The sequence below is a fragment of the Canis lupus genome, chromosome 1, assembly GCF_048164855.1.
Source record: "Canis lupus baileyi chromosome 1, mCanLup2.hap1, whole genome shotgun sequence".
Classification (NCBI taxonomy): Eukaryota; Metazoa; Chordata; class Mammalia; order Carnivora; family Canidae; genus Canis; species Canis lupus.
In genome coordinates this window covers 38985998-39003049 of record NC_132838.1, presented here as the reverse complement: position 1 = coordinate 39003049, position 17052 = coordinate 38985998, and the positions used below count along the sequence as shown (strand labels likewise).

General features: G+C 37.5%; 1 pseudogene; it reads left to right on the top strand.

Annotated features, from left to right (window-relative positions):
* Positions 1-17052, top strand: part of LOC140633861 (DDB1- and CUL4-associated factor 13 pseudogene) — a 209846-nt pseudogene that overhangs the window by 69577 nt on the left and 123217 nt on the right.

Here is a 17052-nt window from a genome sequence, read left to right as displayed (position 1 = left end):
ATAACAATTGGGAGCTGTATATTTTTGTTCCTATGATTTAAAAGAATATATACAGTTCTACGGTTCCATCAAAAGTCCATTACTTTCACATTTATAACTTACTACACTTGTGAGATTCCAGCTGGCATTTGTAAGCAGCAAGGATCTTGTACTTAAAAGCACTGAATCATTTTTATTCACAAAAGAACTCTATTAAAGGGTGTAATAGGATTTTGGAAATTAAGAAAAAGAATGCTCAGGCCATTGACTTAAAATGGTTCACACAACAGATCACATGAGATGAGGCATGTTTGAGTCTTTTCAGTCCCTAGTTAGTATTTCTTCTACCAGATTTCAAGGAGACCAAGTGGTTGGTATGAGACATACAGGAGACACAGGGAAATTCTGCAAGGATAATAGCTCTTCTGCCCTGAAGGGCGCTGCTGTTCCCAAGGCTGCATTACTACAGGGCCATGGCCACTTCAGTAGCACCTGTCTGGTACAAAGCTCTGTCTTGAGCAGGCACAGAGGCTCCCAGCCAGCTGGCTTCCATGCAACCAGTCTTCCCACTGGCCTGTGGCCTCAAACTCATCACCAGACAATTTTTATTTTTTAGTCTGAGTGTACAAATCTGTGTCTTAAGCATATCAGAACCTTGACCTCTCAGAACTTTGACCTCATGATTTTTCATTAAGGTCATTTACCACTTTCACATTTGAGGGTCATGTTTGAGGGCCACTGAAAAAAAAAGGAAACCATTAATCTGGTTGAAGTATACAATTTTGTACATCCCCCCTCTATTTTCTTTCTCCTTCACTCTTATTTTTAGCATGTACATGGGGCTGGGGTTTCAAGGAGTTCTCACTGGCATGCTTGTTCGGGAAGCTCTGGCTGGCCTGTGGACCACCATGGAACTGAAATGAGTGTGAGGTCATATCACAGCCCTGAGCAGGCATTAATCATTCACTCTGAGCTTAGGTAGGGCAAGTCTTGGTTTGTCATTCCTTTTTCTGTTATTTGGGGCAATATATCTTACCTACTTATTTCTCAGTGCTTTTTAGAAAATAATACAGGATAATTCATAGGAGCAAGGTTTTTACAGCCATACTCAAATGGAATTTGACATCACTTCTAGTATTATTATTGTAATGGAGGCCATAAAATGCACAGCTGGCTAAGCAATTTTATATTCAAAAACTAATTGTGTGAGAAAAGAAATCTGTCCTGTTTCTCTCCCCTTCCTTCCATATATTTCTTCTCAGAGCTAAGAAGCCATGAGTGTGTAAATCTTTTTTTGGATTTGTTTTAGGAGAAAGGGTCCAAAAAATTAGGATTGAGGTCAGCATGTAAACAGTGCAAAATTTTCTATACCCATAGAAAATAGTAAGTACCAGTTTATTTATCAGTAATATACCACTTCCTCAATACTTACTATCATATGCTATACTATAGCCCTTCTCTGCATTGTCTTTTAATTCTTATAAGATCCCTGTGATAGTAGATGACGTTATTATCCTCATTTATACTATTGTTTCAAAACTAAATTTATTTATTTATTTATTTATTTATTTATTAAAATTTATTTTAGATAGAGTGTATGCATGCTAGTTGGGGGAAAAGCAGGAGAGAGAATCCTCAAGCAGATGCCCAGCTGAGTGTGGAGCCTGATGCAGGGCTTGATCTCACAATCCATGAGATCATTTCCTGAGACAAAACCAAGAGTCACACTTAACCCCCTGAGCCATCCAGGTGCCCCTTATTATACTCATTTTAGAAAGGATGATATGAAGCTCAAAAGGGGTTAGTTAACTGGCTTAGTATTTCAGGACTCCTAGTTATCTCAGAAAGAAAGCCTGCATTGTGTGGGAAGTTGCATTTTACAATATATTCTCTTTTCTTAAATTTTTTTTTTTTTGGAAATTATGTGTAAGTAAACTAGAGCATCGATCAATATTAGTCTAGAAGGATCTGAAATTAGACAACAACATTTGGTTAGTGGATAATCAAACACAGCTGTTGGAGGTGTGATGTCAGAAACACAGAAGCATCCAGGAAAGCTTGAGTAATTAGTCAATAATGATTGAGACACCAGGCATTTCCTGAGGGAGTATTAACCAGCTGGGAGGAGTTGACAGACCAAAGCACGCTACAGGTCATTAACTACAACAGTCATTATTCCTAGGAAATGTGTTATTTTGAAGTTGATACTCCGGCTTGGATATACGCATTTAACACAAACCGCTTGATTCTTCTTGAACTGGATGGACTGAGGGGCTTTGGTAAGGGCAGTCTCTGAGAGGAACTGAGCAAACTATGAGAGCCAACTATGTATGTGTGAAAAGGAAGGCATATTTAAATACTTTAGACTCTATTTTTTTGGTCATTGAAACTGGAATTTATCATTCCTTTCCCCACCAGTGCAAAAGAAAGCATGATATCCTACTAATAAGGACAAATAAGCTCGTGTTTACCTGCAGAACTCAGCGAAGCCATGGACCTGGGTGCTGAATACTGAGCTAAGAAAAAGGTCAAAGATAAGGTGGAGTCACAAAGTGGGAAAGAAAGGCAGCCCGGGTGGCTCAGCGGTTTAGCACTGCCTTAAGCTCAGGGCGTGATCCTGGAGACCCAGGATTGAGTCCCATGTCGGGTTCCCTGCATGGAGCCTGCTTCTCCTTTTGCCTGTGTCTCTGCCTCTCTCTCTCATTCTATGTGTGTGTGTGTGTCTCTCATGAATAAGTAAATAAAATCTCTAAAAAAAAAAAAAAAGTGGGAAAGAAGGGGGAAGGAAAACAGAGTTCCAGAGAAAGTCAGCAGAAAAAATTGGTAAAATGGAGGACCTACAAGAGAAGGTAGAAAGTACAGAGAATTCTGGTCACTTGATCATACCCTTTTCTCTTGTATTAGCCACTGCAAAATTTCTACCTTCTCTAGCTGTTTTACATTTCTTTCAGAATCTCTCATCACTCCCACCACTCTTCATTAACCCTAACCCACTTCCCATCACTTGGATCTTCCCCAGAAAATTTCCATTCCTGGTGGATGCCAAGATTTGAGCACCCCATGTAGGCTGATGCCTTAGAGCCTTTCAAACTAGTGCTGTTAAGATAGTGGGTAAAGAGGAAGGAGGGGCAGGTGCCAGCTCAGCCCTTCTTCTGTTATTCCACGGATTTCCACTCTGGCCCCAGACTCGCACATCCCACTAGACAAAGCAGCAGCCCCGCAGGCCAGCAGAGCCTTACTTCTTGGAAAGCAGTTTAGCCACCTTCTGTTGTTAACACTTGAGCTCAAGCCTTGCCGGCTAAGAGGAGGATGTCTTACTTTGCCTAGCCTCAAGAAGCAATCAAATTTGCCTCCTTCACATGTAATATTGCAGTCTCTCTTTGAGAGAAGTTCAGATAAAAATAATTTTTTTCCAGTGACATTTTAATGCCTCACAGAGATGGGTCCTTTGGGAAGCTTTAAACTGGCTTTCTCGGTAATTTTATTAACCAGAAGGGAACTCCCCCATCTTCTATTATCTCTTTCCTCTCTCTGCTCTACTCCCACCCCATGTCTCTCTCATACATACATATATACATATATACATATGAGCTGAATTCCTTAAAATTGATTCTGATTTCTCATCTGTGCTCTTGATTTTTACCCTTTTATCCTGTGCTCTTTTTCTATATCCTTTAGGAATATTTTTGATTGATTATAAGCTCTATTTCTATAAACATTAAGTCTATATAAGTATTCCTACTTTACAAAATTGAAAACTATGTTTTTCTTTTGATCTTGTGCCCTCCTGTCTCCTTATAAACCCACAATTTTGATAATGTTTGATATATAATAATTTATATTGATTATTAAATATTTGATGTGTATCAAACATTTTAGCATTTATTATTTTATGAACATCTCAAAATAGTCATATGTAATTAATGTAGTGCCCATTTTAAAGATGAGGAAACTGCCATCTAGAAAAGTTAAGTAAATTAGATCACACAGAAAATAAGGAGCTGATCCAGGATTTAACACCACAACTGTCTGAATCTATAGCTTTTAATAATTATAGAATAGTTCTCTGATGAGACTATACTTGTTTTCTGCACTTCCCTAATTCCCAGACCCTCAGAGGAGAGTAGTGATATTATGGTGATACTGTAATGGCCAATACAATAATAATTCTCAATCTTTCTTGGTCTTGATTTTTCTACAGCACTTGGCACCATGAAACATACTCTTTTTTGATCATTTTTTTTACATCATTTTGTCCTGGTTATTTCTTATTCTCATCACTTCTTAGTCTTCTTCATTGGCAGCTTTAATTCTTTTGCCCCACGTAGGTTGTTAGTGTTTCTTGGATTCCAATCTTGACCATAATGATTGTGTCTACACTCATAGTGCCAAATCAGTCATTCAAAACTCTAACTTCAATGTAGACCTTTCACCTCTATTTAAGTATATTGTATCTAGCTGCTTACAATATATTTACACATGGATGCTTTACACAGAAACTACAAATGCAATGGCTAGTATCTTCTTCCCAGAATTGCTTTACTGTGAATGCAAATAGCACCATTCATACTCTTACTACATTCCTCAGCTTTGTTGGCTTCCTAGACTCCTTCTTGGTACCCATAACTAATAAATATGCTACATATCTGCTATAGACTGAGCATTGGGTCCCCCAAATTAGCATGTTAAAGCTCTAATCCCTTATGCAATGGTATTGTGGGGTAATTAAGTTTAGATGAGGCCATGAGGGCAAAGCCCCCAGGATGGGATTTGTGCCCTTATAAAGTGATGAAGGGATCAGAGCTTTCTTTTTCCACCATATTGAGGTAGCAGTGAGAAGGCAGCTGTCTGTGAACTAGGAGGAGGTCCCTTACCAAGAACCCAGCCATGCTGGTACCCTAATCTTGGACTTCCATTCTCTAGGACTGTGAGAAATAAATACTTATTGTTTAAGCCATCTAGTCTATGATATTTTAAGACAAACTTACACAAAACCTTCCTATTTTTCCCCACTACACCATCAGCTGTGCTTTTTTTTTCAAACCTTTGTTATCATCTCCTTGAACCAATTGGCCTTCTTCCTGAATCCTGTCTTTATCTCACCTTTATCCCTACAACCTATCAAAACTCATCCCTGAAATAGTTATTAGAGTTAATTTTCTGAAATAAATATCTGATCATGTCATGGTAGGCAAAAGAAATAGCATATTGAAAGTTGTGGGTATATTAAAAGCAAAACATGTTTTTGGGTAACTTTAAGTAGTTTGCTTTGCCTGGACATTGGGTTCTACAGATGAAGCCAGAAATTCACTGGGACACAAATCAAGGAAGTCTCAGATGCTAATCTCCAGATTAGGGATCAGCAAACTGTTCTTGTGTGTGTCTTTGCAGTCACATGTTATCTAGCATATATAGCACATATTCTTATTATGTTTCTCCATCCTTTAAAATGTGAAAAACATTCTAAGCTTGTAGGTCACACAAACAGAGGCAATGGGGTACATTTTACATCCCAGGGCTTGGATGGGTTTTAAAGAAAACTATTATCAAGCAGGTTTTCTCATTTTAAGGGGAAGAGGGAGATATGATCTCCTGCTCCTCCCTAAATCTCTTTACATTTATGTCCCTCATCCTAGTGTGCCTCCTCATATTCTGATGCTGTAAAACTGAAAACTACATTTAAGACTCCTTTGTACCCAAAGGTCTCAGTGTGATTTAGGTTTGGCTTGTTAGGTACACCCACATGAAATGTGAAGGGAGAAAGTAAATCTGAGATTGCCTTTCAGTTGTTTCTTTCTTTCTTTCTTTCTTTTCTTTTTTTTTTTTTTTTTCTGTCAAGCATAGTCATGGAGGCAGTGGATATTTCTGTGACTGTGACCTGTCATTGGGTTTGTGTTAATGGAGAAGCAGGCCTTTGAGTATGAGGCATCTATCGTGTGTGGCAGGCTCTGGAGTGAACAATCCTGGTGGTAATTCCCTAATTTCTGGACAGTAGTGAAGACTGAATGTTTTGGAGTTAACTTTTGCTGAGGTACCCCAGTTTTTTTACTGTGGCAGAGGTAGCAAATGTCCTTATAGCCTAGTGCTACTTGGGGATTCTGGGAGTCATTCTCAGAGGCAATGTGTAGAGCCTGCTCCTCTATCCTCCCACTGATTTTGTAAAAAGAAACTTGATAATTCCTTTATGCTTAAAATATCTAGAGTGGTTTTTCTTATCTTTCAAATGATTCCTGACTGTGTCTTACTATCATATTTTTCATTTGTATTGGCTTTTGTCATATATAAAGCACTTTTACCTACATTATCTCAATCTAACCCTGCTGCAGGTACTGTATTTCATTGAATCTATCATGCCTTAGATTACAAATGTGCTTTTAAAAATGTACCACTATGAAAACAAAAATAATTCTATTTAACCATGACAAAATGTTTTTAATTACCTAGAAATAATTTTATGTTATGCTTATTGTAAATGTATTTTCTTTCACTTCACCCCAGATGAGTTTGCTAAGTATTCTTTATGTGACTTAATATTTGAAGTGTCTGTAGTAGGTATGTTAACATAGAAAAGAGGTAATAGAACTAGATAATAGGTGAAGGAAATCTACTTTTCTCTGTGCCATGCTTGCCCCATATTAAATCCCTGGGTTCTCAGTCCAGAGGTTTCCAAATTTGGGTTCAGCAAAAAAGGTAGCTGGAACAAAGGGACTGTGTGAAACCACCCAGGGAAATGAGTTGGGAAGGTTGTGACAGGGTTATGACCAAGTACTCACCTTCACAATTCTGGGGTCTAGGGTCGCCCTAAGTGGTTGGTTGGTTCCAAACACTAACAAGGATTTTTAAAAGCAACCATACATTGTAAAATGCTCGATTTCAGTTGCTAAAACAGAAAATGTGCATCTTATATACAAAGAATGATATTTTTATTACCATTATACAATGAGAAAATCCAGGTTCCAGGATTTTAATGACTTCCAGTAGCTAGTTAGAGGCAGAGCCAGGAGTTAGAGTTGGATCTTTTGCAGCCAAATTTTGTGCTTTTTAGACCTTGCCATAATTGTCTCATATGCAAACTATAGATCCAAGGTAGTAAGCTGAATTTTCAAAGAGAAAGACAACACAATTTCCCTGGATCTTGTGGCAATTCCTTGTTATTTTTTCTTAAATCACTTAGACAAGAAATTTTTAACCTGCAGGGCTCAGCTCAAAACACTCAAATGGATGAGAATCTGGAAAGTCATTTTCCTTGAGCCTTTTCATATCTTTAAAAGCCTACTTCATCCAATGCTGTGTGCATGTGACGATATCATCCTACAGCTAAAAACAGAGTCTATTTCAGTGATGCCTTAAATTCACAGAAAATGAAACAAAATCCCAGATAATGACAACCATTTTAGAGTCTGTTAGGAACCAAATAAAAGGATTCAACAGCATGTCACTGAGAAGAATTGAATCAAGAATGAAGCAGATTTAGTGGTACCTCCTTAAAGTAATGATGAAGCACTGATTTGTCTAACATGTCTCCATGCACCAGCTCTAGTAGGTCACTTCTAATTACCTTTCCCTCTCTGGGTTATATATAGATAAATGGTTAGGTTATTAAAATGCCTTGTAGGCTGGTTATTTAATTGCTACAGAATTGATTTCACGAAGGAAAGAAAAACAGATTAGAGTCTAAGATGTAAATGTGAAACTTGACAGACTGCATGCAGTGTGTTGCTCAAGTCTATCAATAGAATCGTCAGCCCACAGCTTCTAGCTGGCTATTATGGATCCATGTAATACAGGAAGAACACATTTGACAACTATAAGAGAAAATGTAACTGCTCTTCCACCCAAAATAGCAAGAAATGGTGTATTTTTGTCTTATTTCCATGCTATCTAGCATATTATACATTATCAAAAATAATTTTAAATTGGAATGGCTTCCCTGTTTGCTCATGAAATGTTCATACTTTCCTTTTGCTCTTTTTTACCCTTGTTCCTTCCTCACTTCAATATCACAGGTGGTGGTGGTGGTATGCTCTATTTTGGACACAAGAGAAGTACATTTCATATTCTTGCTGTGTCTCATAACTACAAACTAGAGAACACATAACATGCATTTGTTTTCTGATTTTTGTTTGGGAAAAATCTTCCCATTTCAGACAAACTAGAGAAAGGGATAATCCAATAACAGAAAATAAGCTTAATATTACTTTAAAAATTCATTTATTTAACATTCATTTGTCCAACAAATATCTATACTACTCTGGGTTCAAGATGAACAAGACAAAGACCTTGTTCTCATATTTCCTTCTTCTAAATGAGAGGCACACCAAGACAGAAATGTCATGATAGGTCATGATAAGTATAATGAAGGTATATTTTATTAACGTATTTTAAGACATATTTTTCTTCCTTGCAATTATGATGGTAGGGTAGTGTATTAGTCTTCTCATTATACCATAACAAAATGCCACAAACTGGGTGGCTTAAGCAACAAAAACGTATTTATCACAGTTCTGAAGTCTAAGAAGTCCAAGATCAAGGATAAGGCAGGGTAGATTTCATCCTGCGAACTCTTCTTTTAATTTGTAGGTGACTACCATCTTGCTGTGTGGTCATGTGGTCTTCTGTGAATGCACAGAAAGAGAGGGAGCTCTCTGACATCTTTTCATATAGCGACACTTATCAGATTAAGGCCCCACTCTATGACATCATTTAACCATACTTACTTCTTTAGAGGCCCCATCTCCAAAAATATTCACTTGGGTATTAGGGCTTCAACATATAAATTTGAGGGGCCTCAAACATTCAGCTCATAATAGGTAGAATAAGTGTGAGGATACTCATGCTGTATGAGTCTGTGGAAAGAACTATTTTATAGGGATGACCATGTATAGCCTTTCTGATAAGGTAATCTTTAAGCGGAGATCCAAATAAAAGAGATGAACCCAAATAAATAATTTGGGAAAGGAATTCCAGGTAATAGAATAATAGTAAGTGCAAATGTCCTGCAACAAAAGCAGGCATGGTGTATCTGAGAAGCAGCAATGAGGGCAGAAGGTTTGGGCTGCCCAGGAGAAGACTTCTGGGAAATGGGTCATGGGGTCCAGCCCATCAGGATCATAGTCTCAACTTGACCAATCCTCATGCTCCATTTTATACCAAATATTTTTTAATTATTGCTTTTGTATTCTGAAATAAGATTCATGGAACACACTAACTATGCAAATATATTTACAAAGACCATATAGTTGGTATTATATAACACATGGACTATAATAATTTAAAACATGCACCAAATAAAAGTAGACAAAAACTTATTGTCTCTTAATGAAACTTAAAATACCTGCTTCCCTCAATTGCTTTGACGCTAGTGTTCTTGTTGGACCTGCCAATATTCTTTAAAGTGTATAGGTAAACAGATTGCATAAAAGTAAATTTATGTTAAGATATAAACCCTTCAAGATTTCTGATGAAACAAGGCCTGGAATAATGGCATTTTCCTTAATCCATTCTTCCCAATGTGTTTAGATATATGTTAGTCAGCCCCTTATTATGTCTTTATTCTTGTGCTATACCTCAAAACTGTATATATTCCCAAAGTAAGGGAGAGACATTGTTTCACCATGTTTTTGGATAATGTGAAGCTGCTCATTTTTGTCATAAGTAGAGGGAAAGACTGCCAAATTAAATGGAGCTCTGAATTGGAATTCTGAAGGGAAATTGAAGTTTCGTACATGGCCTTAAAGATACTGAAAGGGTAGAGAAAGTGAGACAGTGAGGAAAAGTTAAATGAGCACACAGCTTGCTTGATCTAAAGTAGAACAGGCTGGACAGACCACAGTGGCCCCTGAGCCTGAGGCAGCTCCTTCATGGCCCACCAGAAGACCTGGTTTCAAGATGACTTTCCAGGGCCAGGGAGGGAAATATCCACCTGCCACTTGTGAAAAATAGCTAATACCTGAACACATGAGAACATTTCTGGCCTATTCTTTCATTGCCTAGTATGCTGGGCTTAAAGTACAGGACTTCACAATACCCATGTGGTACCCATATTTGGGTTACTTTAGGCACGGAAAAAGTGAAATGTTATCCACAACGACTCAATTTCACAATACCCTTGTGGTACCTATATTTGGGGTACTTTAGGCATGGAGAGAGTGAAATGTTATATAAAGTGACTCAATTTATTTGATTTATAAATATTTGTTTGGGGGTTTATCCTAATATGTATATATTCAAAAATTTATAAATGATGACCGATGAGACATATTATTTATAGTTAATTTTAAAATTCTCTTGTCCTGTACTTAACATCACGTGGGCAGTAAGAATTAGAAAATAGATATCCCATCTCATAATTTGTGGAAATTCGCATCTTATAGATAAAATTTTCATCTCTCTCCCTCCAGTATATCACATCAAATCTGATTCTATATAACATAAATTATATAAATCTATGTGTATTTATATAAAATATGAATAATATAAATTCTATACATAATAATGGGCAGCTAGATTTGATTGTGAATATGGTATAAAAGTGAAATATATTTTAATAAGTGGCTTCTTCCCCGTCAGGTTTTATATTTTGGAATTGGAGTAGTAGGCTTTATTCAATGAAAGAAATATATAAGAAAATATATTAAATATTGAATACTTTTGTCCTTTCAAAAGGTAGATACTAACTCCATTATAGCTATAGAGATCATTGTAACTTTTGGTCAAAAAGTCTCAGTTGCATGGTTAAATGCCCACTTCTGGTTATTCCATCTAGTTGGGTCATATGTTGTTTGGATTTATGGAAGTTTCCTCTGTCCCTGGTGTCTTGGGTTGCCAGATTACAGAATAGTGGGACAGTCATTTCTTGAACAGAAATTAAGAGGAGGAGGAGGCTGGATTCTGCTTTCCAAAATTTCCCTTGGAGACTAATAGGGTTGAGCTAGCCCTACTGCCTTGAAAGGAAGGCTTGGAGGGGAAAAGAGAGGCTAAAAGAGATAGCCTAGCACTCTCCATGTGGAAGGAAACAGGAAGAACAGACAGAAGCATCCCTCACCTAAGGAAGAGGATATCCTTCTGCCTTCTATTTGTAAGTCGTACTTAAATGCTCTTCTGAAGAGTAATGAAATTATACGGTCGTCCAGCCTTGGTCATAGTCAAAGAAAGACACAATATAACAAATGGATTCCTATTAGAAGGGATGCAGCGACTTCTCCTTGGTTGAAGAATTAACTGTTAAAGGCGTCAAGTTTTATTTCACAGACGTTGAATCCTGATGAGCTGAAAGGATATTCCAAGTACTGAGGATTTTGCCTTGAGGCTATCATCCCAGCTTGAACAGAATTTGAATGGATCAGCTGGAGCAGATGCATTTTTTTTGTCTTGGCCATTAGATTTTATATTACTGCAGCAACAAATAAAATCATTTCAGAAGAAGCTTATTAGATTTCAGCATTTTGGTTATGAGTAGCCAACTTTTTACTAAATATGAATTTAAATATGGATTTAAATATGTTTTCTGCAAAACAGAAAAAATAAGAAGTATTACCTTCTGGTTACTTATAATGTAGGTCTTAAAGCCCTTTAAAAAAATAAAAGGGGAATGACCGTATTATGTTAATGATTAATAATAGTGTTGATTGGGCTGTAGCTCCATTTTGGAGCATAATATTTTCCCCTTGTATCAACTATTTCTCATGGATGTGTTTCATGGCCAAAGGTTTTATTTTCTTCATTTCATACAGATATTTCAGAATGTGTCTCACTGGTTATAAAAAGGACAAAAGAAGGAAAAGGAAGGCACCATGTATAATACGAAAGCATGAGGGCTGGAGTTAGTTGAGAAGGGAAAAAGACATAGACTAGTGCCTGCCACACTATACCAACGACCTTCCCATTTTTATCTTATTTGGATGCATGTGAGCCTTAGAGGCAGGGATTGCTACTATTGAAGCTTGGAGATGTTCACTCTGTTTGTCCTGAGCTACGAGAAGTTTTGAGAGTTAAATCCAAGTCCATCTGAGGCATAGTGAATGCTTGCTCCTCATGCTACAATGCTTCTCTGGGGCTGAGTTCTATGTGGTAAGGCTCTTAGTATTTCTATCCAGTAGGAATAGCTGCCAACATCAGATTATTACTGTCAAAATTAAAATGGAACCATGTATGTGAAGGTGTTTTGTAAACCTTAAAATGCCAAACAATGGAGATGATAGATTGTGACTACATTATGGAAAATGCAACATGATTCTTAAAGTGGAAAAGACACTTCAAAAAACCCTCACCCCGATATGGTGTAGTTCACTTGAGTCATCTTCATAGCAAACATGGACAATAATACTTACAATACACATTACTTAAAAACTATTGCCAAAACCAGTATGTGCATAGAAAACCAGGATCACTAGGAGGAAAAGATTTATAGCAACTTTGATGCTGCTAACTGACCATTGAAAATCATTATGTATGTAAGTATAGTTTTCATAGGTGCAACGCAGAGCTGTAGCATAGGAAAATGTTAATATGATCAAAAGTTAGCAACAAGAGAGGGATGTCAGTGGGTTGTGCTAAATATAAGATTTTTTTCTAGGTACTGTCAGAAAAATCCTTATGCTTACTACTTTTCTAAAAAAGGAGAGGAAAGCAAGGGGGGAAAGCATACACATAGTTTTACCCTTTAAACATGCATCCTTTCAGTCATACATGGTAATCAGATACTGTTGACTATTTCTGGCTCACAAATCTTTTGCAAATTGCCTGGCTACCACTCACCTTGTTTCCTCCTTGCCTAAACGTTTGTCAGCCATCAGAACCACCTACAACAGCTTCCACTCAAATAGCATGGTTACTAACAAATCCCCTCGAAGTGAAAATAAATGTGTGCAGTCGCGTGACACCCTTCCTTTTTCTTCCTTCCCTATGGCTGGGGCCCATTTGGCACCAAGCATCATGCTGTCCAGATGGTGGCCATTTCTCTGCTCCTGCTTTAGCACATTCTCTGCCAAGACTCTGAGTGCCAGTTTTCCGGTGAGAATCTGTTTGCAGGAAGATAGCTGCCTGGGTTATGTCACCTCCCTTGTAGTCTACAACTGAAGCCATAGTGAAACAAGAGCTAGGGCCAGAGAAGAGGGAGGAGGTAAGCAGAGATGAGGTTTGTATAAGAAAAGGAAATTATTGAGAAATATAATGTACTCACTTACCTTTGTGGCTTTTGGTAAGTTATTTGAACACTCTGGACTTTCATTTCTAAAATGAAGCAGGTGGACTGAATGATTACCTGTCACTCCTTATCTCTAACATTCTACAATCTTATGACTGTTTAGTGTACATCCTTGAGGAGAATGCCTCTGAGCAAGATCCATTCTACATTACAGTGATGACTATATTATGGCCAGCCACCAATTTGGGGGAGGAATAAATAAGTTTCAGATACATGTGGGAGGTAGCTTCTTTATAGAAAAACTAGGTCTGCCTCATGAAACATTTCAGTGAGATCCTAATTTCAGACTGTCATGTTCTTCAGTGTTGAGAAGAGTTTTCTAGGCAAGTGCAGATTTCTTGTCTGCAAATGTCTAATTGGTATTGTGATGATGCAGGAAAGGATGATTTACTGTGTTTCTACAATAAATTAGATACTGGGGACATTGTGCTGAATAATTTTAAGCCTAATATCCATGGAAGAAGCTGTGCAATGGTTTGTACCAGCAGACCACAAGGAGTCTTTCCACAAGAGCGCCACGTTATTGTATATTTGGCCTTCAAATATTTTTACTGAAGTGGAGGCCATTTGGAAAGGCTCTCAGATAGGAGAGCCTAGCCTGTTTGACCTAGTCTCATTTCCCTACTCAGGTCATCAGAGCCTGTGTGGCACTGCCCACAAGTCCTTGGTGGGTTCTGGAGCTGTCCAAGGTTCCAAAGTTCCAGGGAGGGAGCCTGCAGCAGTCAGAGGGCTCTGGGCTCTGCTTCAACTCAGTACTGTGAGGTATGGCTATAAATATTTCTTTGTAGATCTTGTTATCTACTATGTAAAAAAGTATAAATCAGGAAGAATGCTTGAGGTAAAAAGATACTACTGCTTTGATATTTAGGTTACTCTTATCCAAATTATGAATCATTTCTCCATCAATTTGTTTTTAATAACTGCTTTGAATATACAATAACACTGAATATTTTGTCACAATCTACCCACCTTTCCTTCTCATTTAAAGTTTCAGCTGGGAGTGGGTGGGTGGTATGGGTAGAGCTTGATAGAAAAACATTGTTTTCTTCTTTTTGAATATGCTGGTGTTCTGCGCATGACTCTATATTAAATGAGTTATGGTTTCCTATGCTTTCATATATTTTTGTTTTCCTTATGGCATATACCCTCTTGTGCACAAGAATAACTCAGGACACAGAGTCATACAAAGTTCAAGGCTGGAGAATTTTAGATATTAGAGTGTATTAGTCTGCCTCAGGTTGTCATAATAAAATGCCACTGACCGGCTTAAACAAAAGAAATTTATTTCCTCACAGTTCTAGAGGCTAGAAGTTCAAGGTCAAGTTTCTAGCTGATTTGATTTCTGATGAAGATTTGTTTCTGGCTATCAATTGACTGCCTTCTCATTATATGCTCTCACATGGCCTTTCCTCACAGTATTTATGTAGGGAGGGGGAGAGAGTGAGTTGTCTGGTGTCTCTGCTTTAAGGACACTATTCCTATTGCATCAAAGCCCCTATCCTTCTGAGCTCATTTAACCTTAATTACTTCCTTAGAAGCCCCATCTCCAAATACAGCCACCTGGGGGATTAGGGCTTCAACATATGACTTTTAGGAGGACACAAACATTCAGTCCATAAAAAGAAAGTTACAGAATCTCAGAGGATGTATAATGTAGACATGGAGGTGGTACAGTTTAATGGCTTAGATGTCTTTGAAGTCAGTTACATCCTAGTTTCATATCTGGTTTTGCTACTTACTGTGTGACCTTGGGCAAGTTCATTTGGAAATAATTTACTAAATATTTTTTAAGAATTTCATCGGTCTTATGATAGGAGCTGTCCATAGAGTTATAAATATGACAGAAGTAAACAATACTGTCCACATTAGAGCCTTAGAAGAGTAGTTAAAACATGGAAAATATTTGGTAAATGCTAGTTAGTTTCTAAAATTTCCTTGTTCATCTCAGCATAGAAGATACAGATTTTATTTCTACTGCTTTTGAATTTCCAGGAACTGAGTCAATTTCCCAATGGGACTCTGCTTTAGCAAACATTAGACAGTTTCTACAGGCAGAGTAGAAACCCTAAGGTTTCTAAGTATGTGCGTGTATTTGTGTGCACGAGGCAGCATGTGTGTAGGTGGGGACAAAAAGAGCTCGTCCAAGATGGCATGGGCAATAGGGCTGGATGTCGATTGAAAATACCCCCCGTGCACTGAGTGGTAGGGCTTAAGCATTACAGATTGCACTACAGGAGTAATGAATCTCTGATGGTCTCTTGAAGTCATCAACTGTCCCTGATATTCTTGTGTGTAAGAGGTAAGCTACAGGGATCTACTCTAATCAGTATTCTGTCTGGATTTACCCAGTCTGCTTTGTGGAGCCTCTTCATTTCTGGAGTTGTAAAGAGTCAGGATGTCAATGTAGTAACCAGTCTAGCAGATAATGTAGATTTCTTTCTCACTCAATGAGCAAATGAATATGCTCATGCCACACACTTCTGTGGGCTTGTTCAAACATGGCACATGTAAACACATGTACACACACATACTTTATAAAACTTTTTTATTATTTAAGTATAATTGAGATACAAAACTATAATAGTTTCAAGTGCACAACAGATATTTCAACAATTCCACGTATTACATAAGCTCCCTACAATAAGACATACACATGCTTTTCAAAACTTATGATTAGAGTTTGGAGGTACAAGAGCATTGAGAGAGTAAATATTAAAATTCATTTTGTTCTAAGGGAGAAAAATGGATTTAGCCATGTCCTCTTGTTTAGAATTGCAGATAACATATTTTAATCCATTATTGATTTTTAAAACTAAATTGTTATCAGAATGACCTAAAATAATCTTAAGAGCTATCCTCTAGAATTTTCCACAATACCCCAAGTACATTGATTTAAAGTTTTGCCAATCACATGAGAGTTTTCCAGCTGCCAAGTAAATTCTAGTAGCCCTGGATTGCTGCAGAAAGAGAAATGAGCTGAAAGTCAAATGGTGGGTCCTAGTCATTGGTCAGCCCCAAATCAATAACTATCTTAGGAAAGACACCAATTGCTTCTCCTAGAAGAAGGCTCTAGGACTCTCTGGGAGTTAATATTCTATCTAAAAAAATCAAGGCGTTGGTGTAGATGATCTTACATGCTCTTTCTATTTGATCCTTAAAAATGGCCTGGCTAAAATGCCAAAGACACTATAAGTGCTTTTACATGCATTGTATCACTTAATCTTTGTGATAACCTTTGTCACTCACATTTACAAACAAAAGCCTAGAGAAGTTAAGAAATTTGCCTTGAGATCTCACACTAGTAAATGGTAGCTATACACAGCTTAAGTTTTTAGCTGTCAAACTGTTTAGTAAACTAAAATAGCATCTGTATGTCCAGACTTGGCATCGGCTCTGTTAGAAGACATATACCCAAATAAAGTAGAGTCTTCCTTATTCTTATCAGTTCAAGACAGATTTGGGAAAAAAACATACAAACAAATAAATATACTCAAAGCAATTGGGTTTCTGTGTATTTCTATGTAAACAATAATTTGGTAAAGAGCATATTAGGCTTGAAATCTATAAGATGGAGTGGTTTTGGGAAGATGGTCTCCAAATATGCATAGGATTTGAATAAGCAAAGGAGGTAACTTGGAAAGGTATAGAATAGGTCTAGGTAGAAGAGATCTTCAAATCTCTAGGTGAAAAGTGAGAAATTGCTGGCAAGTTTTTAAGCAGAGACGGAATCTGAGCAAATACATTGTCATGCATTTGGTCAGGCAGTGTACTGAAGGGGACAGAGAGAGAAGCTGTGGTAGATTTGTGGATTTGAGCGAGAGACCAGAGAGCAGGAAAGAGAAGAAGTTCATTCTGGATGATGTTTGAAG